The 21,999-nt window shown below is 44.8% G+C and overlaps 1 long non-coding RNA gene across 3 annotated transcripts in view; it reads right to left on the bottom strand.

Moving 5' to 3' along the window:
* Nucleotides 1-1,339: 1,339 nt before the first annotated feature.
* LOC133493167 (uncharacterized) overlaps nucleotides 1,340-21,999 on the bottom strand; it is a 45,281-nt gene continuing 24,621 nt past the window's right edge. The window contains exons 7-9 of one of the 3 annotated variants that reach the window (XR_009792878.1): nucleotides 17,244-17,421; nucleotides 3,897-5,058; nucleotides 1,347-1,656 (exon numbers count right to left, since the gene is read on the bottom strand). This is a non-coding gene — a long non-coding RNA (uncharacterized LOC133493167). Of the gene's footprint in view, nucleotides 5,059-17,243; nucleotides 17,422-21,999 lie in introns of all 3 variants that reach the window. The other 2 variants (XR_009792879.1, XR_009792877.1) reach the window with 2 other exon arrangements.

Raw genomic sequence — 21,999 nt, 5'->3', positions numbered from 1 at the left:
ATGCCAGTTTATTTATTTCCTTGATTTTACTCGTAAGCCAAATGTGCCAGCAACATTTTTTAAAAATAATTTTAAATAATTTAATAAAATAGGTGAAGAGGCTTCCAGTGTGTGCCACAATAATGAGCAAAACAGTGGGTGGATGATATGATGGCTTGAACGCAAATTTGATCAAGACATATCTTCATATACATTTTTTCATTTCACGACGTCCTGTGATCTTTAGGTTCGAGTGACAGTACTTTCCGGTCAGAACGCACAATGACGTCGCTGTGATCTTATCAGGTTTAAAGTGCTGGCCGCATTCAAGTGTTTGGTCTATTCACATTGGGAACAATGTCTCATTCAGAGGGGATGGAAAAAGTGCATGGCACAGCACAGCTCATCGGTGGGGGTGCAGAAGAGACACATTTTTACATGCTGACTGGAAAGACGTTCCCCTTTAGGTCAACGTGAGCGGGAAATAACGATGTTGCCGTTGTTACTCAAGCACTGTATGAATATGGTTTCCTCGAGGTCATCTGATCTTTTCAACACGACGGCGTTGCTCCAACGGACGTCGCTTTTTCCACTGGCTCAGCACATTGGCACAGGGTGGAAAGGAGCGAGGGGAAGGCTTTTGTGGGCTTCCTCCTTTTCAAGAGGGAGGAGAGAAGCGTCGCATGCGTTTGAGACACAGTCGATGATGTGTGGGCAAAGTTCGCAAAACATGTTTTATTGATCGGACTCCGGCTACAGTTTGTTTTCGGGGGCCAAAGTGTAATGGGTCACGCAGGCAAACAAGTCGTTAAGTCTGCCAAAACGACTGTAATCACTTTTCCCCCCAAACACATCGACTGATGGAGTATTCAATTCAATCATTAGCAAAAGTAAAACAGCTGTCCGATAAGAACGAATGCATCATACAGGTGCGTGAAGGGAGCGCTTGTCAGCACGTCACACAAAGCTGCACTTGTGGCGTCGCTTCGATCGTGAATGGCCCGTGTTTGTGTTTCCAACCGCCGCAGGAATTTACTGCAAACACCCGCGAGTGCCGGCGGCGGCGGTGGCGGCGGCCGAGTGTCCGACGGGACAAAGGCCAGAGTTGTTGGGAGCGAGGGAGAAAAAATAGAAATGGAGAAAAGGCCGGACAAAGAGTGATTGTGAAAGGCGCGTGAACTGCAAATAGGGATGACCTCGCATAAAATCGGATTATTGATCAAAAGCGTCTTCCTCCGACACGGTAGGTGGCGCAATGGCTCTTTTCAGCCTTATTTCTTCGGTCTATCTACTCAAATAAATTCCCAAGTGACTTTTTATTGAGTGTCTTCCCTTCAGTCTTCATTTACTATTGAATAAAATAGGGATTGTCATACACCAGCTGTTTATTCCCACTCAGTTCAAGTTTACTGCCCAACTAAACAGAAAACAATGACAAAATATACATTTATTCAAAACAACCACAAAGCAAAAAGTCATTTTGTCTTAAAGCTAAAAAACAATGCATATCGTGTTGCGTTGTTGTAACCCGTTAAGTGATGGACATTTGAACACAAATGGGGGATTAACACACATAGAGATAACATAACAATACTCACAGGCATATATTCTTTGTCCTCTGAAGAAAGATATTACTGCAGCTTACTGAAGAGTGACTGTCTCCATGTACAGGGCGTCCTAAAAAATGTATTCTCATTTTAAATAATATTTCTTCAAAAATATTCAAATTATAAATCAACATCAAGTTTAAAATTATTTAAACTGTGTGTACATTTTTTGTACACCTTATATATCTGTTTCTGTATTACCTTGCCATTTTTATTCTTTGTATTCTATTTGATTATAATTGCTGTATGATTTCCTAAAATGCAATATTTTAGCGTGCTACCTTTCTTGTTTTTTTTTGGGGGAGGGGGGGTGCTGGAACGGATTTATGGCATTTTGATCCATTTGAGTTGGGAAAGCAATACATCCCAATTTGAACAGTTATTTGACAAAGATAATATTCGACTGTTAGTGTATCTGTTACGCAATATCTCAACCCCTCCTTTGTGCAGATGTGTTCGCCTGAAGACGTGAAATCCAATTTGGTATAATTTAGTTGCAGTTGTTTTTTTTTTCTAACCCACTAATTCGATTTTGTCCAGCGCCATGCAGCCTAACAGCAGCCAGGGAAACACTCTGGCCAAGTTTCCACTCGCAGACAATAAGTCACCACAAGTGCAAACTGTCGGGCGAAAAGCGACCCACCCAGCCTAATAAGTGCATGTGTGAGTGAGCGACTATGTACGGTGTATAAATGTCTGCGTTTGGGCGGCACAGAAGTACCATAGAAGGGTGTTGGCTCGGTTTGGTTGCGGACATGTTTTCCACCTTCTGTTTTCCGTCAATAGCCTGCCACGTTTACAGCGCGGCGGGCCGCAGTGTGCGTTCGACAGGGCGGCAGGAATACGGGGGCACGTAAGTAGACTTGATGGCGCAAAACACGGCTGTGAAACCACCTTCGATTTTGCATTTATACTCGAGGAAAAATGAAAGTGGAGAAGAAAAAAAAACCACATAGACCAAAATATCAACTGTCGTATAAGGACAGTCAAGAAGGTGTTTGGCGCGCCGACAAATGAGACCGGAAAGGAACACTTGCCTCTGGCTCATGGGACTTTGGCGAAATTGGAGACAATTCAGAAGCATGTGTTTGCTGGTACAGGCTGAGGATCAATTAATGTCAACAAAAGAGAGAATTGAGTTTTTCCCCCTCCGTGTTGTCTGGCCTGGCCTGGATTGCACACAGATGGCAAGGGGGGGGGGGGGGGGGGGCAGATCCAATGGGAACTCGGTGCCCTTTACACCCCATTTCTTCCCTTTCCCCTGGGGGAGGGGGGCTGTCCCCCTGGGAGCCGAGGAGGGCACTGAAAGGAAGACTGAGGCAGGGCATACGTTACTTGTGTGGAAGTGGGGGTAAGGGTAAGGAGGGGGGGGGGGGTAGAAGAGGGAGCACTCTCTACTTTGCGGTAATAGCCTTAAAAGTGGACTCACAAAATGAAATTAAATTTGGTCACTTAGTCGACGGAAAAGTTAACAGAAGAGTGGATTGGGAAACGTACATTCCAGGAAAATGAGTATTAATAATAATTGTGATAACATAACGCTGACGACTGAGGTTAGGAATAAGTGAAGATGAGCAGATGCGGTCCATCAAGAAGCATTTAAGATTCATTTCTAAATGCAATGCTAAAAATGTTCATTCATTCATTCATTCAAGTGCTACTCGCAGGCGTGGCTACTTTAGAGCGCCTCGTTGTCGCGCCATGGATAAGTGGGATATATTCCGGCCACAGAAGACATGAAGTGGGTATATTTACATGGCTAAAATGTAGTTTATGGGTTGTCATAAGAACGATGCATCCATTTTCTAGGTCATAGCAGTGGCACTTGTATCTGATTGACAGTTGGCAGTTGAGTTGGAGAGGATATTAGCACTTTTAGCTAACGGGCCCTTAGCACGTGAAAACGGCTGGATTTCACATACTATGCCATATTTTAAATCATTCACATTCAGCTGGGTTGTTAACAACACTCTTGTCCTATGTCAAGTTTCAAAGAAAATATATTTTTCCCTTTCACGGACTTAAAGTCCATTAAAACATGTACGTGTGGGCTAAAAACATCAAGAACAACCCCGTCATTATACAATGTTCCGTCCGTCACCAGTACCACCGACACACCCCTAAACCTGATTTAGACAGCAGAGGCGGGGAGGGGAGAGGGGGAATTCATCATGATCCTAGCGTAGCAGATGGATATGTCAGATATGCCCGCATGGGTTTATGGAGATGCTTATGGAGACGCTTAGCGGTAATGTAATGACCTCTGTGTGTGTGTGTGTGTGTGTGTGTGTGTGTGTGTGTTTGAATTACCCACTTCGTCTGTCAGGGGTAGAAACTCACTGAGCTGCAGCAAAAACTGGACACGGCCAAGGGTTCCAATACTTTTGTCCATAAAGTGTAAAAATGATAGTAGGAAGGTCCTTATAACGTGCTGATCAACACATGAAGCCTTCTGGACTTTGAACACGCAAAAACAAAAAACGGGGACTTTTCCTCCACCGTCATCTATTTTCTCCTGAGATGGTTTATGGAAAATTTCCGTCCTTTGAGTGTGTCACATGATGTGCACTGAAGGAGTTTTCCGAGGTTCGTATGTCACGTGACACATCGGCCCAAGTCCACAGAGGGCAGACCGTGTGATTCTCGTCTGTAGGCCATTTAACGGCTACCCTACTTTAGGCATGGCCAGTTCCACGAGCACCCAGCGAAGTCCAAATAAGTCATGGCAAGTGTGAGCTCACAAAAGACACCTCACCCTAAAACTCAGCTGTGGCAGCACCAGAACTGGAGCAGGGAATTTACAATCCATCAATCTGGCAAGTTTATCCTCGTTGACACGTGTCTCACTTGGACGGCGAGATAAAAACGGCGGGGGTCCCGCGCTTCAATGTCTGGTTAGCCAAGATTGGCAATGTTCTCCAGGCCGAATCTTTGGGTTTACTTCCCAGTGTCAAACAGTTGAGTGTCAAACACAAAAGGGAGGGCGCAAGCGGATGAACCTACTCCCAAGAGCGGGAGCATCTTGCTAAAAAAGGGAAAAAGAAAAGAGGGGAGTACAGCACATAAGTCTGCAAGTCGTCATGAAGGCTGTTATCTGGATTTTCATGTTGGATGAGCTGCAAGAAGCCAAACAGCCAGTTCAAGGCCTTGTTTTCTAAGGTCATAAATTACTCTAAGATCACAAAGTTAGACTAGCACATGGGATCATTTATTTCCACCCTCCTGTTGAGTCATCCACAATTTTCCTTGCGTATGGAGGTCACAACCTTGCGACGCTCCAGGGTGCTGGAGCCAGAATCCAGCAGAATCGTGGTTCGGTGGCATTGTCCCGGCAAGATCCATTATGGATGAAGTTCCAGCAATAATGGATGAGACCAGTGAGTAACCTGAGGATGCGGTGCAACACGGGTCCTTTTCCTCCTCCTCCTCCTCCTCCTGATGTCAAGCCTTTCTCGCAGAACATGACGCCGACCTGGACAGAAACAAGCAGAGAGGCGATCTAATAAAGCTACACAGGGGTGTGAACAAGCGAGCACGTAGCGGTAAAGGAAGGGCAGGCTCGAGTTTTACAACCTCGTGTCAAGTCGCATCACTGTACACGCTAATGTTGTCTAATTAGCTAGAATCCACGGTTCCTAACTGACATATCAGATTATACTACTACTCTTATCAGACCGCCATGGATACAAACCCAATCAAAGATCAAGATCCTCAATTCAGTTATGGACTTTTGACAATGTCCACAAAACAAATCAAACTGGAGATGAAGGACATGAAAAAAACCTGAATTTCATCGCATTGCAGCTTGATCATGCCCCGATGTCATCCCGTATCTCCCTCACTGCCATGGATACGATCTCAATCAAAGACTTGCATCCACGCGATGAGAGACTTTGGACTTTTCCGTAAAAAGAGATCAAAATCTAAATCAAAGACAGAACAAAACGGACATCACGGGATTGCTGCGGGATCATTACATGGACTTGGCATCCAATCAGTTGGCTTTGATGTCGTCCCCATACGCTGGCCATGGAAACAAACTGAAACAAATACTAAGTTATTATTTTATCAGACTTGGAATTTTGGACCTTCAAAGCCACACCAAGGACAGAAACAAAGGAGTGTCCGGTTAAATCCGGTCGTAGCTGGCCTCTCACAGGCCTAAAGATATCTGGGGATTGCTAAATGTTGTCAAGAGTTACTTTATTGCTTTTCAATACGTCTCAAAACTGTGCAGTTCAGTTTCACTTTCAACTTAAAAGGACGAGCGAGTTCTTGTTTTGAATAAAGTGCGAGCATCGACATGCCGGCATGAATCAGGCCGATTACCCAGCAAGCAGCCATTAACTGTCCGTGATGAGATTTTTAAAGTCATCTGGGTGGCCACAATGGGTGCCCTGTGTCCGTCCAAACAGCTGCCAGCGCCAAACCCCCCCCCGACACACACTCACGCACATAACAGTTGTCTGAAATCTAATAGCGACAAGGCCCACCTTACAGTAGCAATCAATGACCGGCACTTTTGACAGGTGACACTGCGGTCTGCTGAGTAGCGGGTGACAGATGGGGAACAGGGAGGCCTCTGTGTGCCTTTGTGTGGGTGGCGGCAGTATCGAGTCTCATCCTCCGTCACGCTGACAACGGCACGCTTAGTCACACACCTGATGGACTGTGAGAATGTGTTTATCACCATACAAGCAAGTTCTGCTGGGAATCCCCACCCCAATTCACTGAACTAAAGCCCCCAAACCCTCCCCCCACCCACCCTCGTGTCAATGCGGCACCGCGAGTGGCCAAAGCGCTGGGGCACCTTTAGGTGTTGGAGTCGACAGGCTCTGCGGCGCACTTTGCCTGATTACGCGGACAAATCTGCCAGAAAATGGAAAGTAACCACACCAGGTGATGACTCAGTCAAGTGTGGGTCCAAAGTGAGGAAAGTGTGGAATGGAAAATGGGTTGTCTGCTTTTGCCTTGAAAGTCTTAAGGTGAAATGTGCATCTAACGGACAGAAAAAAGCTCTGAGGACATGCAGCTTCTCCTCAATTCTTTTACAGTTTTTTTTAAGTGTCCTTGCAAGATTCAAGAAAAAAAAAAAAAAAAAAACGGGCCTTTTGTCCAAGGCTGACTGTGACAGCGATAATGCTGCAACATCTCACTCTCGTCCATTTGACACCTCGCTTTTGCACATTCTGTGTCGCTTCAGGAGAACGTTGCCGAGCCACTCGCCTTCGTTATGAGATTAAAGCAGAATAATGTCCCATACAAACGACGAGATACACACACACACACGCCTCGACTTTGGCCAACGTCTCTCAAGGTCACGTCATATAACGATTCCCTTCGATCACCAAAGTCTGAGAATCGTCAGGCGGGAGGATACAGTCAAGTGAAAAATGTTTCCGTTAAACGGTGCAGACGGGACCCTGGCAAGGTACCGCTGATTGGATCTATGATTACTGACAGTGATTGATGACTCACCGTTTGAGACATGAATTGTCCGTAGGCGTGGATGGGACCGTGTGGCTGGAATGACGTTATTAATGTTACCATATCATAATTAGATATTTTAAAATTTACTGTTTTACAGAAAGAAAAAAAAAAACGTTTTGCACATTATTCCTTGATTAAGGTGTCAAATTGTCTTTATTTACTCACAGGACAAAAGATGTTTTAGTGGAGGAATGGTGGATTTCTCTTTGGATCCATGTGAAAATTGGGTAGAAAAAGGTGAATCCTGTTTCAAATCCCTCAGTTCTGTTCAAAATGGCAAAATGTTAACGATTGGCATTGAAGGAGTTCATTTGAGTACTCTTTACGGAAGGTGATTACGAGGGAAATGAGACACAAACACTGATAAAAAAAAAAAAGAAAATAAAATATATGCACCCACCGTTTGTGCCTCAATAATCATTTTCATGAAACGCATGTACGATTCCATGTGACAGCCTGGAATTTGCCCGACTCATTTCATCGCCGCCAAATTCAAACAACTGCCTGCGAAATAAACAAATAAAACGGGGGGAAAAAAAGCAGGGGCGCCAAACGTAATTAAACGCATCGACACGCCGCTGCCGCTCGCATTCGTAAGAGGAGATTTTGACCAAATCCGTCAGTTAGTTTTCAATATCTAATAGTACACATATCCCCGCGGGCTTTGGCGACGTGGTAATCCACCCTGATGTGATTGGCGAATATCTCAATTCAGTGACCTATTTTATTTCCAGGAGGTTAACACGGCTGACGTGCCAGCGCGTGGCTTAGCTGATCGTATCAAACCTAGAACGGAATGCTCCCTTGTGCCGCAAAAATGACATTTGTGCTCCCCGTCTTGGTATTTATAACGTGTTGCGTAATTGCCAGTTCCAAGAAGGAGACGGTCGTGCGTTTATTGTCCGCCATGGCAACAAAACAGCAATTCTCGAGGGACGACGCGAATCAAAGGCAGCATCAGTCACTATTTCGAGGCGACGCGCGCACACCTGGTTGTACTGTACGTGTCGTCAAGAGCATGTCACATGGCAGAAAGGAGATACGGGGGAAGACTTCAACATACCCTTGAGCACAAAAAGACTTTATAAATAACCGGGAGACACATGCCCGCGCCCCATTAGCATTCCAGCGCACATCCGACCTCGCTGGACAGAGGAATTATGATTACAGTATTATAATGGATCGAGTGTCCCGTCCTTGTCAGATAACATTGACTTTAAGCCGAGATGTTTGTTGTCAAATTTCAGGTGCATGGAAGTAAATTAGCGCCACCAGGATTTGAATTTGAAATGCCACAGAAAACAGGATTAGAATTTGAAATGTAAAGTGATCACATTTTTAATAGCCGCTACAATTCGCTGTCTGAAATTCACCGGGTGTGCCACCAGGCAGGGTTACTTCAGGTCAGAACCGAACAGCCAGCCCATCCAGTTACGCTTTCTCAGTGACGTCACGTGACTAAGAAACCGTAACTGCGATTGGCCGGTTGAATTTCAGACAGCGAATTGTATTGAAAATGTGACCACTTTATATTTCCAATTCAAATCCTGTTTTCTGTGGCATTTCAAATTCAAACCCTGGTGGCATTAATTTACTTCCATACGTGGACAATATTGGGGAGAGTTTGTGAAAGATTGGCGGGACTACAAAAAAGCGACAAGTATTTTTTGTTTGCACAAATAGTAGCCCGGGGCGGTTATTTAATGAAGTGCAGATGGGGTTGGCGTCAATTGAGTCTTCGTATTTGCATGGCCTCTATTTTCCGTGTCTCCACACTGTAATTCATCGGAGAGACTGCTTTGGTGCTGCTGTTTTTGTTAGCAAATGGGTTGAAATAGGCTCAGAGGTCCACACATTCAGTGCCAAAAAAAAAAAAAAAAAAGAGTTCATTTGTAGTATTTTCCTTATTTTTTATTTTAGTACTTTTGCCTGTATAAGACAGTTGTGACTATTGAAAAATGTAAATGGACTGAAATAGTGACAAGGCGACATTACTGCAAGCACGGTAATCATAATTCTTTAAAGGTAGCACAAAAGATTACAGCGAGATTACGCAACCCGATCCCCTCGCATCGCATGAATTCCATCTCGCGTCTACGCTGAAGTGCGCATTCCTGTCCTATGAAGGGTGAGCGCACGGGAGGCCTGCGGGGGTCTGTCCTAAGCTGACCCATGCCGCAGTGATAACATCATTCCTGACTAGCCTGTCGTTTCCAAGGCGATGAGCAGCTCGCCTTGCCTCTCGGAAGGCTTCACAAGATGCGTCCGTAATGGGCGGCTTATTCATGTAGAACAATGACTGGTGAGGGAGTTAACATTGTGTGTCGAAAACTGCATACATTTGTGCGTGTGTGTGTGACTGCGAGTGAGCATCTAATTGGGCTGCGAGACAAATCTGAAGCAACAGAAGCCAGGACATTCACAGACCCTCGGGGGGCTGGACAGAATAAGAACACACACAGCACATTAACACACTAAGCAGATAATGCGTACCCAGCCCCCATAGGACTTTTTTTTCCCAACCAATTTCCACACAAAAAAATTTTAATTTCTGGACGCGTGTGTTTACGTATGAGGTTTCCAGTAGGCCTATTAGTGCTCCAGTGGTGCACTTGCATCTTTTGAGATGTGTTTAATTGGAGAGAGGAGGTCGCGGATGTCCTTTACGCCTCTTCTTGCGGTTACTGATCGACGATTAACTCGCGCCGGATGGCTAAAAATGGATCACGGGGGGTGATGATAATGAAAATGCGTACAGAGGGAATAAATACGTAAGTGGCTAAATGAAGTTACACAGCCGCTAATGTTATTTTCTGACGGCTGATTGGTAGAAATGAGATTATGCAAATTGGAGCATGACTTGGGACCAGGAACATCAGCACGCACGAAGGTTCCTGTTCCTTTTTTGTGTTGTCACAGTGTGCATATTTGGGTTCATTAAATTGTGACAACCGCAAATTGTTTCCCAAAAGACAAACACACCAGCACGAGTTGCAGATGTTGCACATTTTCAGCAATTATTTTCTGTCCTGTACAATGTATTTAAAATAAAATCTCTGAATTCACTGGAACTATAACGAAGAATGGAATACATCCCATTTCAATGTTACAGCAGCCTAATATTTACTTAACACAATGAATCTGAAGTTCAATGTAAAATCAAAACTTTTTGGAGATTATATGGGGGAGTCTCAAAGGCACCTTATGGTGATATTGACTAAATCAGGGGTCACCAACGCGGTGCCCGCGGGCGAATGGTAGCCCGCGAGGATCATATAAGGCGCCCGTGAGGTATGTTCTAAAAATACCACAGGCCACAAATTGTTACTATTATTTGTGCTTTAAATTCTGAATCTGCATTGCTTACATGAATTAAAATCTTAAAATACCTGTAAAGTCATTCACTACAATAAATAAAAATATTTTATGTGCATGTAATGAACTGAGTCTGAAATTTGCCGCAAACTTGGTCATGTAGGCCTTCGTACGACCGGTGCTCACGAAGTAGCCCTAAGCCTCAAAAAGGTTGCTGACCCCTGGACTAAATGTTCCATTTGTGTTGTTGTTTTGGTTGTGGTATGCCAATAAAAAGGACTCCAAGCCACATAAATAAATGTATGATTTGCGAGCATGCTATTCGTGTCTTTGATGGCAAATGAAGGAGAGGAAAATACATTTTTCAGATGCCGTAACTACACGGCATTGAAAATGACTCGGCAAACAATGTCCTCTAAAACCAAAATCGGCTATTAGTGACTGAAGGACATTTCCTCACTCTTGCGCCCGTTTCTTGTGTAATTGCAATTTCAAAGCTTTTGACACATTCTGCAGCTCTTTCTGCTTTTCGCTGCGATGGAGATTACGTTTGTCCTTGGAGAGAGCAACCCGCACACACACAATCTGTGTATAGGTATATATATGGGTGGCCGACTTTCAGTTTTCTAACGCGGCAAGTAATGTTTCTGTATACATCAACGAAAGATACGAAAGCCCCAATTAACGCGTGTTGACATTGTTTTTTGACTGCATTCTATATACCGGTACTCTGGACTACTCCAGTTGTATTTTTGCAGGTGCGCTGCTGAGCGGTTTGTGTAACCACAGCGGAAAGAGCTTGTTCATCTGCGTCAGTCTCGAAACGAGAATGTGACGACCGGATTGCTAAACGCGCACACACGCACACGTCGCGCATTGGGCGAACGCCACGAGGCCCTGCCGGGGATCGACCGGTCTCTTAAGTAAACAGATGTGCTCTCAGCGCAACTGTGACGATTGAACGTGTCGCTGGCAGAGCCAAAATGTGTGAGGGGAAAGCGAGAAAAGGAGAGAGGATGTGATAAAACACACACATGCACACACACACACAAACACGCTCACATACAGTAAAAACACACGCGGGACTTGTGTGATGTCACTGCACTTGCGCAATTTTGGAGATGGAAACCTTTGGGGCAACTTTGTTTATTCCATGCGAGATGTTGATTACATCGGAGGCAGAATGCTACTGAATAATGAATTCCAATTACACTCTGCGGGAGACATCCACGTTTCAAGGATATATTTTTAATTAGTGAGATTTCAACGCTTTTGAGGTTGCTGGCAGACGGACTTTGTAAGTTGAGCATTCGAAAAATTTACACACAAAATCAAACAAACCGAAGAAAATAAAGTGATGCATATTTGGCATTGAAATTGTTGGCATTAACTGATCATTTTGTAGTGGTCTTTTATGACCCATTTTTATAGAGAAAAAAAAACTGAGCATAAAAATTATTATATTGACCTTACTTTCAATCTTTTTTTAAATTGCTGTAGTGTTTTTCTAATACATGGTATATTAGGTGGTATACTGTATACTGATCCAGCAGCAACACAATGTGGAAATCTTCTAACTTGAACAATTTCTCACTTTAAAAATATTATAAACTCATATATACCATAATTGTCATCCAGTTATGCCATCCAAGTATTCACTTCACATTAACAGACGGTGTTTCATAATGGACGGCACGGTGGTCAGCTAGTAAAGTGTTGGCCTCACAGTTCTGAGGACCCAGATTCGATCCCGGCCTCGCCTGTGTGTAGTTTGCATGTTCTCCCCGTGCCTGCATGGGTTTTCTCCAGGCACTCCGGTTTGGGCCCACATTCCAAAAACATGCAAACATTAATCGGACTCTCGAAATTGTCCTTAGTTGTGATTGTGAGTGCGCCTGTTTGTCTCTCTGTGCGCTGCGATTGGCTGCCAACCAGTTCAGGGTTTACCCCGCCTCCTGCCCGTTGACAGCTGCGATAGGCTCCAGCACTCCCAGCGACCCTTGTGAGGATAGGCGGCAAAGAAAATGGATGGACGTTTCATAACGTTAGGGTGGCAATACTGTTTATGGTGAGAAATGTCATCTTGTAACAGGGGATGTAGTTTATTCTCTGTCATGGTTGCGTGATTGACAGGCCATTGTCTTATGATGACACGACAATGCTTTAATTCAACCTGAACACACTGCTTGGTCTATTGACGAGCCGCAAACAATATTTTCAAGACCTTTGCAATTTCATCAAGCGTGTTGTTTGCATTCTAGAAGGAGGGAACCGATTAAAAGTCTTGATTTCCCCAAATGGGAGTAATCTAATTTTATCCTGGCGTTTTCAAAGCACAGTACGTAAACACCTCCGTTTCCACTCAGGCACCGTGTTGTTGGGGGACGACAACGGCACAGCTGATTCCGTCGTAGGGACTACTTCCTCTCCACGGGCTTTTGCGCTTCCTGTTGTGTTTCCATGGCGCTGCATACAAAAGAGGACAAGCTAGTCTCCTCCAGGAAGCCATAAATAATTGATTGGCGTGTGGCTTAATCAGGCCCGAGGCCCGCCTGGCCATTCTACAGCTGGCTATAAATAACTCGGGATGCTAATTACGCTATACGTCGACGCAAATGTGGTCACGCAGGCCTACTGTAGGATACAATTTACGATATGTGCCTTGGTAAAGAGGAAGTCAATAAATAAAACACTCTTACATTTACCGATACAGGACTGCATTTAAGTCGTATATGTGAGAGCAGTGCAGTTATTGTATTAAAGCATTTCAGTAGCGAGTTTTTTTTTTGTAATGTGTGTGTGAGAGAGAGAAGAGAGTTGTGTAAGTGACAAAATCCATCCATCCATTTTCCAAGATGCTTATTCTCAGAAGGATTGCACAGTTATTAACGTGGGAGACAATTTCAATCGTGTGTGTGAGCGCAAAGAAATTGGTAATGTGTGTGAGAGCATTTTGGCCGCGTATATAAAAGCATTTCAATCCTGTGTGTGAGAGAGAATCCTGGATTATGTCGCTGATGGGCCGTCATAGTGAACAAAGTTGACAGTCAAGTGCAGGGAGAGCCACAGGAGAGGCAAAGCAATAACGTCCTCACTGTCTTTGTCCATCGCTCACTTTGTCAAATGCCGGCGACAGGAAGTGGTGATAATGCTCAGGAAACAGCCACGTCGGTACGCGAGGGGCCAGTCAAATTGTTTCTGGGCCTTTAGAGCAGAGATGACCGACAGTTCAAGGTTAGCGGCCACCTCCTGGGGCCAGAGTGGTCGTCGCTCTATTATCAAGCGCCACTTACAATTCTGCAAGCTTTTCGATACCGCTTGTGCTGTGCAAGGTCATCCAGACAACCAACCAGGGCTTGACATTAACATCTGACATTTCAGCAGTGGTAGGTTGACAATAAGATTATATACAATATAAATGTGTCGCTTTTTAAAATGCTGAGTGGCTGCTAATTCTGGGATATGGCTGATGACCCAAAAAGTTAATCTCAAGCACTGCAACTAACACTCCAACGCTAGCATACAACACAACTCCTACGACCACGATTAAAACAGCAAATAAAAGCTCTCCTGGAAGAATCTTTCCAAGAAATACCCAGGAACATTGAGGACTTTTTTTTCATGGTTTCACAGGACAAGTGAACTCTTCGCATTAAATCCAGGTGTGGTTAATTGAGTCACCGCGTAGACCCAACACAAAGCCCTTGATCGAATAGTGCAACGAGAGAACGGTCTCACGATTTAAAACCACAGTCGGTCTTCCCCTTCGCAGATGTGGGCAACAACGGGATGCGATGCCAGACAAAGCAGAGGCGACACGAGAAGGGCACCCTGCCAAGCACTTAGTGTCCACTTACGTCCACTGGAGTGGGTTGAGATTGTGAAGTCAGCACTTAGCCCCCCCACACACACATACAAGAGCCAGACTGTAGCTTAGATGATGCAAAGCATAACAATACGGCGGCATACCCACAACAATAGCAAAATGCTGGCATTTCCCGCTCGGTTTTCCCAATGTACTAGACCGTGATTGACTCAACAGAGCAGGGTAATGGAAAATTGTACAACTTATTTCACTCTGTCAACCTTCAGTAGAAGATTGCAACACTTGAGACTCATTCAATTGAAGAATGACTAGCTTGTCTGATCAAGAATATTGTCGAAAGAAGGAGGTGTGAAAGTGACCGAATCTTAACACTCTCTGAATCTTATTGGTATTGGTTTGAACTGTTGACATGTAGGAAAGCATAAACATCAGCGTTTGAAAACTACTTTTGACCGGAGATACATGTCTCTACATCAACTTTTCTGACCTCTTTCCAAAGTAATAAGCTGCACGAGTTATATTCTCATCATTTATTTCAGGTATTCTCGGTCAGAACAAGTATTTGTTCCACTAAAGCATCCAGTCCGTGGACTATTTTTACCTCATTATGCTGAATGTGTGGCGCACCATAGTCTTGACTTCATCCAATGCCCTGACCACATGGGATATGTTTCTGTACCAAACACAGCAACGTCTGCTAGTTGGGCCCATAAAAGTAATTTCTACAAGGCTTCTAAAAAGGTTTTTGATGTTTATCAAACCCAGTACAAAAGAGAGAAGGTCAAAAATAACCGGCGAAGATGGGAGGCGGACGGGGGTAGAGCTATTCCCTTTTCCTGGGGTCATTGCCAAATACGGTCACGGCGCCGGATCCCCCGCGGCTCTTTTGGCGGTGCCGGTGCCATTGGTCGCTTGGGTCGAGGTGCATTGAAAAACAGTCCATAGTGAGAGGGAGGGGTTTTTTTTTGTGTGTAAGGCCTCCCAGATGCTCCTTTTGGCGTTCTTTCCCAGGATGTGCAGTAGGGTCGGAGGGCCTGAGAGGGAGGCCAAAAGGTGTTTTTCTTTCAAAAATGTTTTACATATACAGAGGGTTGAACCTACCAGATTCAGCCTTGTGGGCATGGCTGGCACATCGTTTATATCAAATTAACGTTCACCAATTCAACAAGTGACTACAACTGTGTGACATGAACACGAAGAAGAATCTGATCTATACCATCGTTCCATCCGGAAACCCAGACCTGGGAGGCAGACATGATAATCGCCGAGGCGCCCGGAGGCATTCCAGAGCTAATGTTGTTTTTACCAATACACTAAATCTGTGTATTGAATGTACTCAATATATGCATCCTGTAATAAAAAGCACTGTGTGCAGTATTTTTGGTAGGCAGCCAAGGGAATGCTTCATAAAATTTAGCACACAGAGGGGAGCACTCGCCCTCCTGAACTTTGCCCCTTGTGAAAATTGCGTTCCTTCAAGACTCACGACATTCAGTGCCAGTGTGTGCGTGCGAGCGTGTATGTGTGTGGGGGGGGGTGAAAGAGAGAGATAGATAGATAGAGAGAGAGAGAGAGAGAGAGAGGAGAGAGAGAGAGAGAGAGAGAGAGCGAGAGAGAGCGAGAGCGAGAGAGAGAGAGAGAGAGAGAGAGAGAGACGTAACATAAGCCATGCCCTGATTCTGCACAGCTGGGCTTCTCAGTATTCCAGATTACAATAACGTCACCGCCTCACCCCGCCCCCTCCTCATCCCGCCCGGTTGCAGTGTTCGCTCCACTGAACTAACATCCACTTGCAACACACACATACTGTATACACACTTACACACCGAACCCAATGATGTCACTGGACTCACGCTTGGCGTTATCGTGTTTGCCCTGGCGCGTGTCGCTTCCACGCTGCATATTTACCCCGCTTATTTATTCTATCCATTTGACAACATTCTGCATTCCTTCCTTCACAGAGCTCGTACGGCGAAATATAGCACACACCGCTGGCCAGATGTCAAGCCTTTATTTAGACCCAAAACACACTCTCATGAAAGAAACGACAGCAATTTGCAATGAGGAGTGTTTCAAAATAAGCCTTTTGTTGACGAGGCTGCGTACCATGCCAGGGAATGCGATGACAGTGGACTGCGGGGGGGTTGGAGAGAGACATTTGCCAAATGTGTGTGGTTATGTGGCTGTATGAATCATATGTGTACTTTACTGTGAGCTTGCATCCGTTTTGTACCGTAATTCATTTCAACAAATGCACACTCAGCAAAAACTATACTGTACGTTTATTAATAAGGCACCTTGTTGAGCCACGGATGCAAAACATAATTTTGTTGCTCAAATTATTCCCTACATAGGTGATCGTGTTTGCATGCTACAGGGCATGTTTAGTTAAGATCAAGAAGAAGAAGAAGCAAAAAAAAGACCCCAAACTGAGCTCCAATATTAGCCGTTGTTGCCACAGAGCAGCCAGAATAGCTGCTTATGGGTATTGCTGTCGCTGCCCCTTTGTTTTTTTATATGAAAGTTGTCTGAAGGTTTGTAACAACCGTTACATCTGTGCTCATTTTTGTTAACTGGGATGTATAGCGTTTCGCATTACATGTTAGCACTATTCTAATGGGCTTTCGTTTGATAAAATTCCAATACATGGCTTGGTTGAAGAAAATGTTTCTTTTCACGAGCTTGAATGTGCTTTAAGTGTGGCAGGCAGGTCTGGATTGAATCACTGTGTAACATTTCACACACATGCCCAAAAGCATAGAGTGGGCCAGCAATATGCTGGGACGATGACATCACTACCTGTCCACGTGTCACGGCTCATCATGCTAACATAACCTGGGTCGGGGGCCCGTGCACATAAATCAGTTTCTTGCCACCGGGACGTCTCACTGTCCGTGTGACGAGCCTCTCAAGAATCTAAATTGAGCTGCGAGTGACTCGACTCGAAAAATGCGCGCCGCCGACGTCAGATATGCACCAATCCACAGAGTAACTACCTGGATCAGTAGAGATGAAAATGAGCTCACTATGTTAAGGTCTCAGGCGGAAATGAAGCTCCGACGCCACCTCCTCGTCTTCCTCTCCATGGTGTCCTGAGTCAACAGGCAACAGCAGCACGAGAAGGGAAACGACACAGCTGCTCAACTGGGTCAGCCGGGGACATACTGCGGCCGTCCACAACGATTGAGGTCAACCTCTGGCTGCCTTAAAAGAAAAAAAAAAAAAAAAAGGACTAGAACGAGTTTTCCCGGAGCCGAGGGGGAAATATTTGCTTGTCGAACATTGTTGGATTTGGTCATAAAAGTTGGGCTCTGAGTCCACTGGTCTGTGTTTATCCCAAGAGTCATTTTTTTGACTAACCAATAAGGGTGGACATAGTGCAATACAATTTCCTTAACGACGCTCAATCACGGTCCAACTCGACGAGGATGCCCTGCTACCACCTTTGTCCGTCCAAATCGTCAACATGCAGCGAGCAGGTTTAGAAACATACTGCGTTTTTGGTTTCCCTGCTTCCCGCTAAAAGGCTTAATGGTGTCATTTGGCTTGCTAATGCCTGTTTATTGCAAGGAAGGAAACAATTTGCTAAGTGGAATATATGGTGAGTGGAGGAGAAGAGATAGACAAGACCGACGACTTTACATCTTTCCAGCCTGGCCCCATTCCAAGAATTATTTACTCCCTTGGAGTAAAACAATAAAGAGGCTGCGTATTGATTGGACAGGAGAATCCGGGAAATTCTCTTGCAGTTTTTATGGAGCCTCAATGAAGGAAGCGAAAGACGCCATTTTAACACATTTCCTGATAGAGTGCACAACTGCAACAAATAAGGTCGAAGCGTACAGGAAAACGGCGTTGGCCTCACAGTTCAAAACACTGTGGCCACTGCAACAGTGGCACAACATCTGAAAATCAAATTCAAAATCAACTAAACAATCGTTCTTCATGACCTGACCCCGCTCCCTGTATTGCCCAGCTAACTGCACATTTTTAAGATCGAGATAAACAAAACCTCATTTACCTACTGACTTGCTTGAGTCAAGAAGGATTAGATCACATTGGCAAGACAAACTTAGAAGTTGCAGTAGGCACTGCTGTTAGTGTCAGTGATATGAGCGATGCTTTTTAATCAAGAAAAAGGATTGAAGCAATCGAAATGATAAATGGTCACTAAATGTTGTGTTCCTATCAATTACAATAAAAGCGTCAACATTGTTCACTTAGATGATAATCCTCAAGAAGGCTTTTTAAGGACATCGTCTATCTCAGGGAGCTCGGATGGGGAAAAAAAAAAGATTTAATCATGTTTGCATTTCTTTGGAGTGGGGCCCAAATTCGTGTGAATTTGTCTCTGATGATTCCCTGAATTAGTCTTTTCCTTCCTTTTGCGCGAAGTGTTTATCCCCCTGACATATCAGAACCAACGGTAACCAGATCCCCGGTTCTTTCTCCACCAGGACCTTAAGTCCATTGGCATCAAGCCCTGAGACTTCACACAATGATGAAGGAATTTCGGTACCAGAGACTGTGACAATTTTTGGGATTTGCCTTCAAAGAGTATGGCAGACACATACACACACACACACACACTTCTTGTCTTTTCAGGTCAGCTCTGTAGAGAGCACAGCACCGTAATGAGCTGCTCCATTTTCACGAAATATTGAGGGGGGAATGCATTGCGCTACACCATGCCTTGTTGGGGCCATCTTAGCCAACATCGCATCACACGATCGGGGGCGAGGCCGGCGAAGAAGAGCGTGGGCACAGTGGAAAAAAAAAAACCCACCATCAATATTGCAGAGGAAAAGCTGGTGAAAGGCAACACCGAGCGGCCGACATATTCCATCATGTCATTGGGAGAGCAGATCAGATGCCTCCGCCTGACATGCCAACATTGTTACCCGAACAAGCCATGATGCGCAGGCGCCTTCATTATTCATAGGCGCCGTCTTTGAAGGAAAAGCCGAACAAGCGACTTTTCCGCCATCCGGTTGTTCGCAACAAGTAGGTCAGAACCTGAACGTGAACACGAGCGCCTGCTTGCCAGAGAAGGGGAGAGTTTTTTTTAATCAATAAAGATGGATTGGAGTCATTTTCGAAATGGCCTCCAACTAGACAGTAAACATGCATAAATAATGCTACAAAGTTTCATTACAGCCAAATGCGGGGGAAAACAAACCAGCAACAAGACGAGCACTCTGAACATAATGACAGATGCAATTTAATATAAACTTGCACTGCTTCTGAGAAGTATCTGTCGATTTCTCCTTAGGCGAGGACACGTTTACGCACACAAACGGGCAGTTATCTACCTCTTGCAACTCGTGTCCGCCCAACCACAAAGATCAAGCTTTGTCCCACACCAAGGTGATAATACAAGAGCAGGACGAGAGAGGAAGAATAAGAATGACAATCGCATTTCATGGCCAAGTATGTAACATCACACGAGGAGGAGAATCTGGGTGGTGGTATGCATGGTGAGCAGCTTTCAAAGGGTGGGCTCTTGGCAATAAGTGTTTAATAAATAAACATGCACAGGTGAGGTAGAGGGAGCCAATTAATCAGGGGTAAGTTATGGTAATAAATACCATGGAATTTATTTTAAGTGAATTAAATTTTTAACGCAATTCGTTTCCCCTGTGCTAATTCTTCCACTGCCAACAATGCCGGTAATTCGAGCACAGTAGACTCACACACGTAATGAGCTTTGGCAACGGCCTCTCGTCTGATTGGTCGGTGTCAGAATGTCGCTTCAGCCGCGTTTGTGTGTTTCTTTGTGCGGTCCGACCAAGGTCAGGGTCAATGCGTTTTTTTTTTTGTTTTTTTTTTTAAATACATACTGTTTTCCAAGCCACACTGAGGACTTTGACGCATCACTTTTTTCTGTCTATTCAAAGGAGTGGCAAGACCTTCAAGTGTGTGTAGGCTAGAAGGCAGCGTGCCTCTGCATCTCTGTTCATAATTCTCCTGCATGTTACTCGCTGATATCAAGTGAACCCCTGTTGCATAATCGCGCGCCGGTTGCACAACCACCCCTGGTTTCGGGGATATTCGAACGACCCGTTTTCATAAGCAGGCGGCTAAGCCTTTACGGAGAGAACAATTCGTTTTTGGGGTATCCGCTATGTGAAGGCGAAATAGCCGAATGTGTGTGTGCTCCGACTGGGCCCGGCGCCAAGACGGGGTGAGCGGACTTGGTGCTATCAGCGGAGCGCAGCTTGTTTACTCAAATGAACACAACACGGCCAATTGCATACTGATGCCATGGCGAGGACAATGCCACTGCACCTCATTGGGGCGCAGTCAACAAGTCACCAGCGCACTGACGGGACCTTTTGATTTCTTTGTGTCGGGAATCATTGAAAGTTAAAGACTTTGGTTTATTGTCTGTATTCATGCAGGCAGAAGAGTTGTGCTAATACTGCAGGGGCAAGTGCAGCGAGCACTCAAATCCAGTAGCTAAAGCTTTAAATCCGTCCAAACATGTTTTTTTCACTCATTTTGGACCAATAGGAAAATAGTTAATATGAGAGAAGGGGGGAAACAAACTCCCCGCCGTCCAATAGTAGAGCCTCTTAGTTGTTTACTCAAATCTCTAAAATCCCTCTGTGAGCGTTTATTCAGCCAATGTGAGCGTCTGCGGCGATGCGGCAGCGCCATGTCGTGCCTGTGCCCATTACATCATGGTGAGTGGCAAGAAGGCAAACTCCCCCCGCCCCACCACACACACACACACACACACACAGTCACATGATCTCGCTGTGACAGCTCAGATGCACCTCCACCTCATGAAAGATTTTATGGCGAGTCGACTCTCAACCCCCGCTGGCATCTCGTGACTTCCTCAAAATGTCACATTTCCGTTCCGATATTTTTACATGTATCTGTTTCCTGCAACAGTCCGTCTCAAAGCTGCTTTGAAGTCTTTGCGTTGACATCACCCTGGTTGTTGTCAGTGAGCATGGGCCAGACCATTAGGTGAGTAACTTGGGGGAGATTACACAGAAACCCCCCTAGTTTTGGATCCACTTTTCCATAGGGGAGACACCGTAACCCCTGATGACACAATGGAACACAATACGTCACAAAACTGAAAAAAAACTACCATATGGGACCCTATAAAAAGGCGAATATTTAATTGTTCCTTTCCTTGAATAAAAAATGCAAATAAAGCAAGACTGATATGAAAGCGCTTGAGAGCATTCTCTCTTCTAGCTCCAACTCTGGGAAGCCTGACCCACAGAAATTAGGGCAGCAATAATTAAAGACTCTCTCATTTTGCTTTCAAAAATAAAAAGCTATTCTCATAATATTCTGACTTGTTCTTAGAAATAATCCAACTATTATTTTTGTAACATGATGACAGTTTCTGGAAGGAAACCAAATAGTTCTTTTCCTTTGGAACTTCTTGCAACGTTACAACTTTTTTTTTTTTTTTTTTGCACCTGCCCAGCAGTTGTCAGTACTTTTTTCCACATTCAAAGCATGCAACAAAATGTGAGGCTTGTTGGTGTTTTCCCCAATATCGTGGATCATTATCCTCCCACCGTTTGTCATCTTTAGCAGTAAACTTCGGTTGGCTTTGGTTCACAATTTTGTTTATATTTTTGGTCCCTCTCCATTGGTGGGTCACGGTATCTCAAAGGTGAAACTCAACACACTGCAGTTGTGACTTGGCTCGAACCATCTCTGCCACCTCGGAATAAACTTCAACAACGGATTCCGCAGGAGCCAGTGCGGGCAATGCCGCAGAGGCGTGCGTCATTGTGTGGGCCCGCTGTC

This window comes from Syngnathoides biaculeatus, chromosome 20, assembly GCF_019802595.1.
Source record: "Syngnathoides biaculeatus isolate LvHL_M chromosome 20, ASM1980259v1, whole genome shotgun sequence".
NCBI lineage: Eukaryota > Metazoa > Chordata > Actinopteri > Syngnathiformes > Syngnathidae > Syngnathoides > Syngnathoides biaculeatus.
This window is presented reverse-complemented; position numbering and strand designations above follow the sequence as displayed.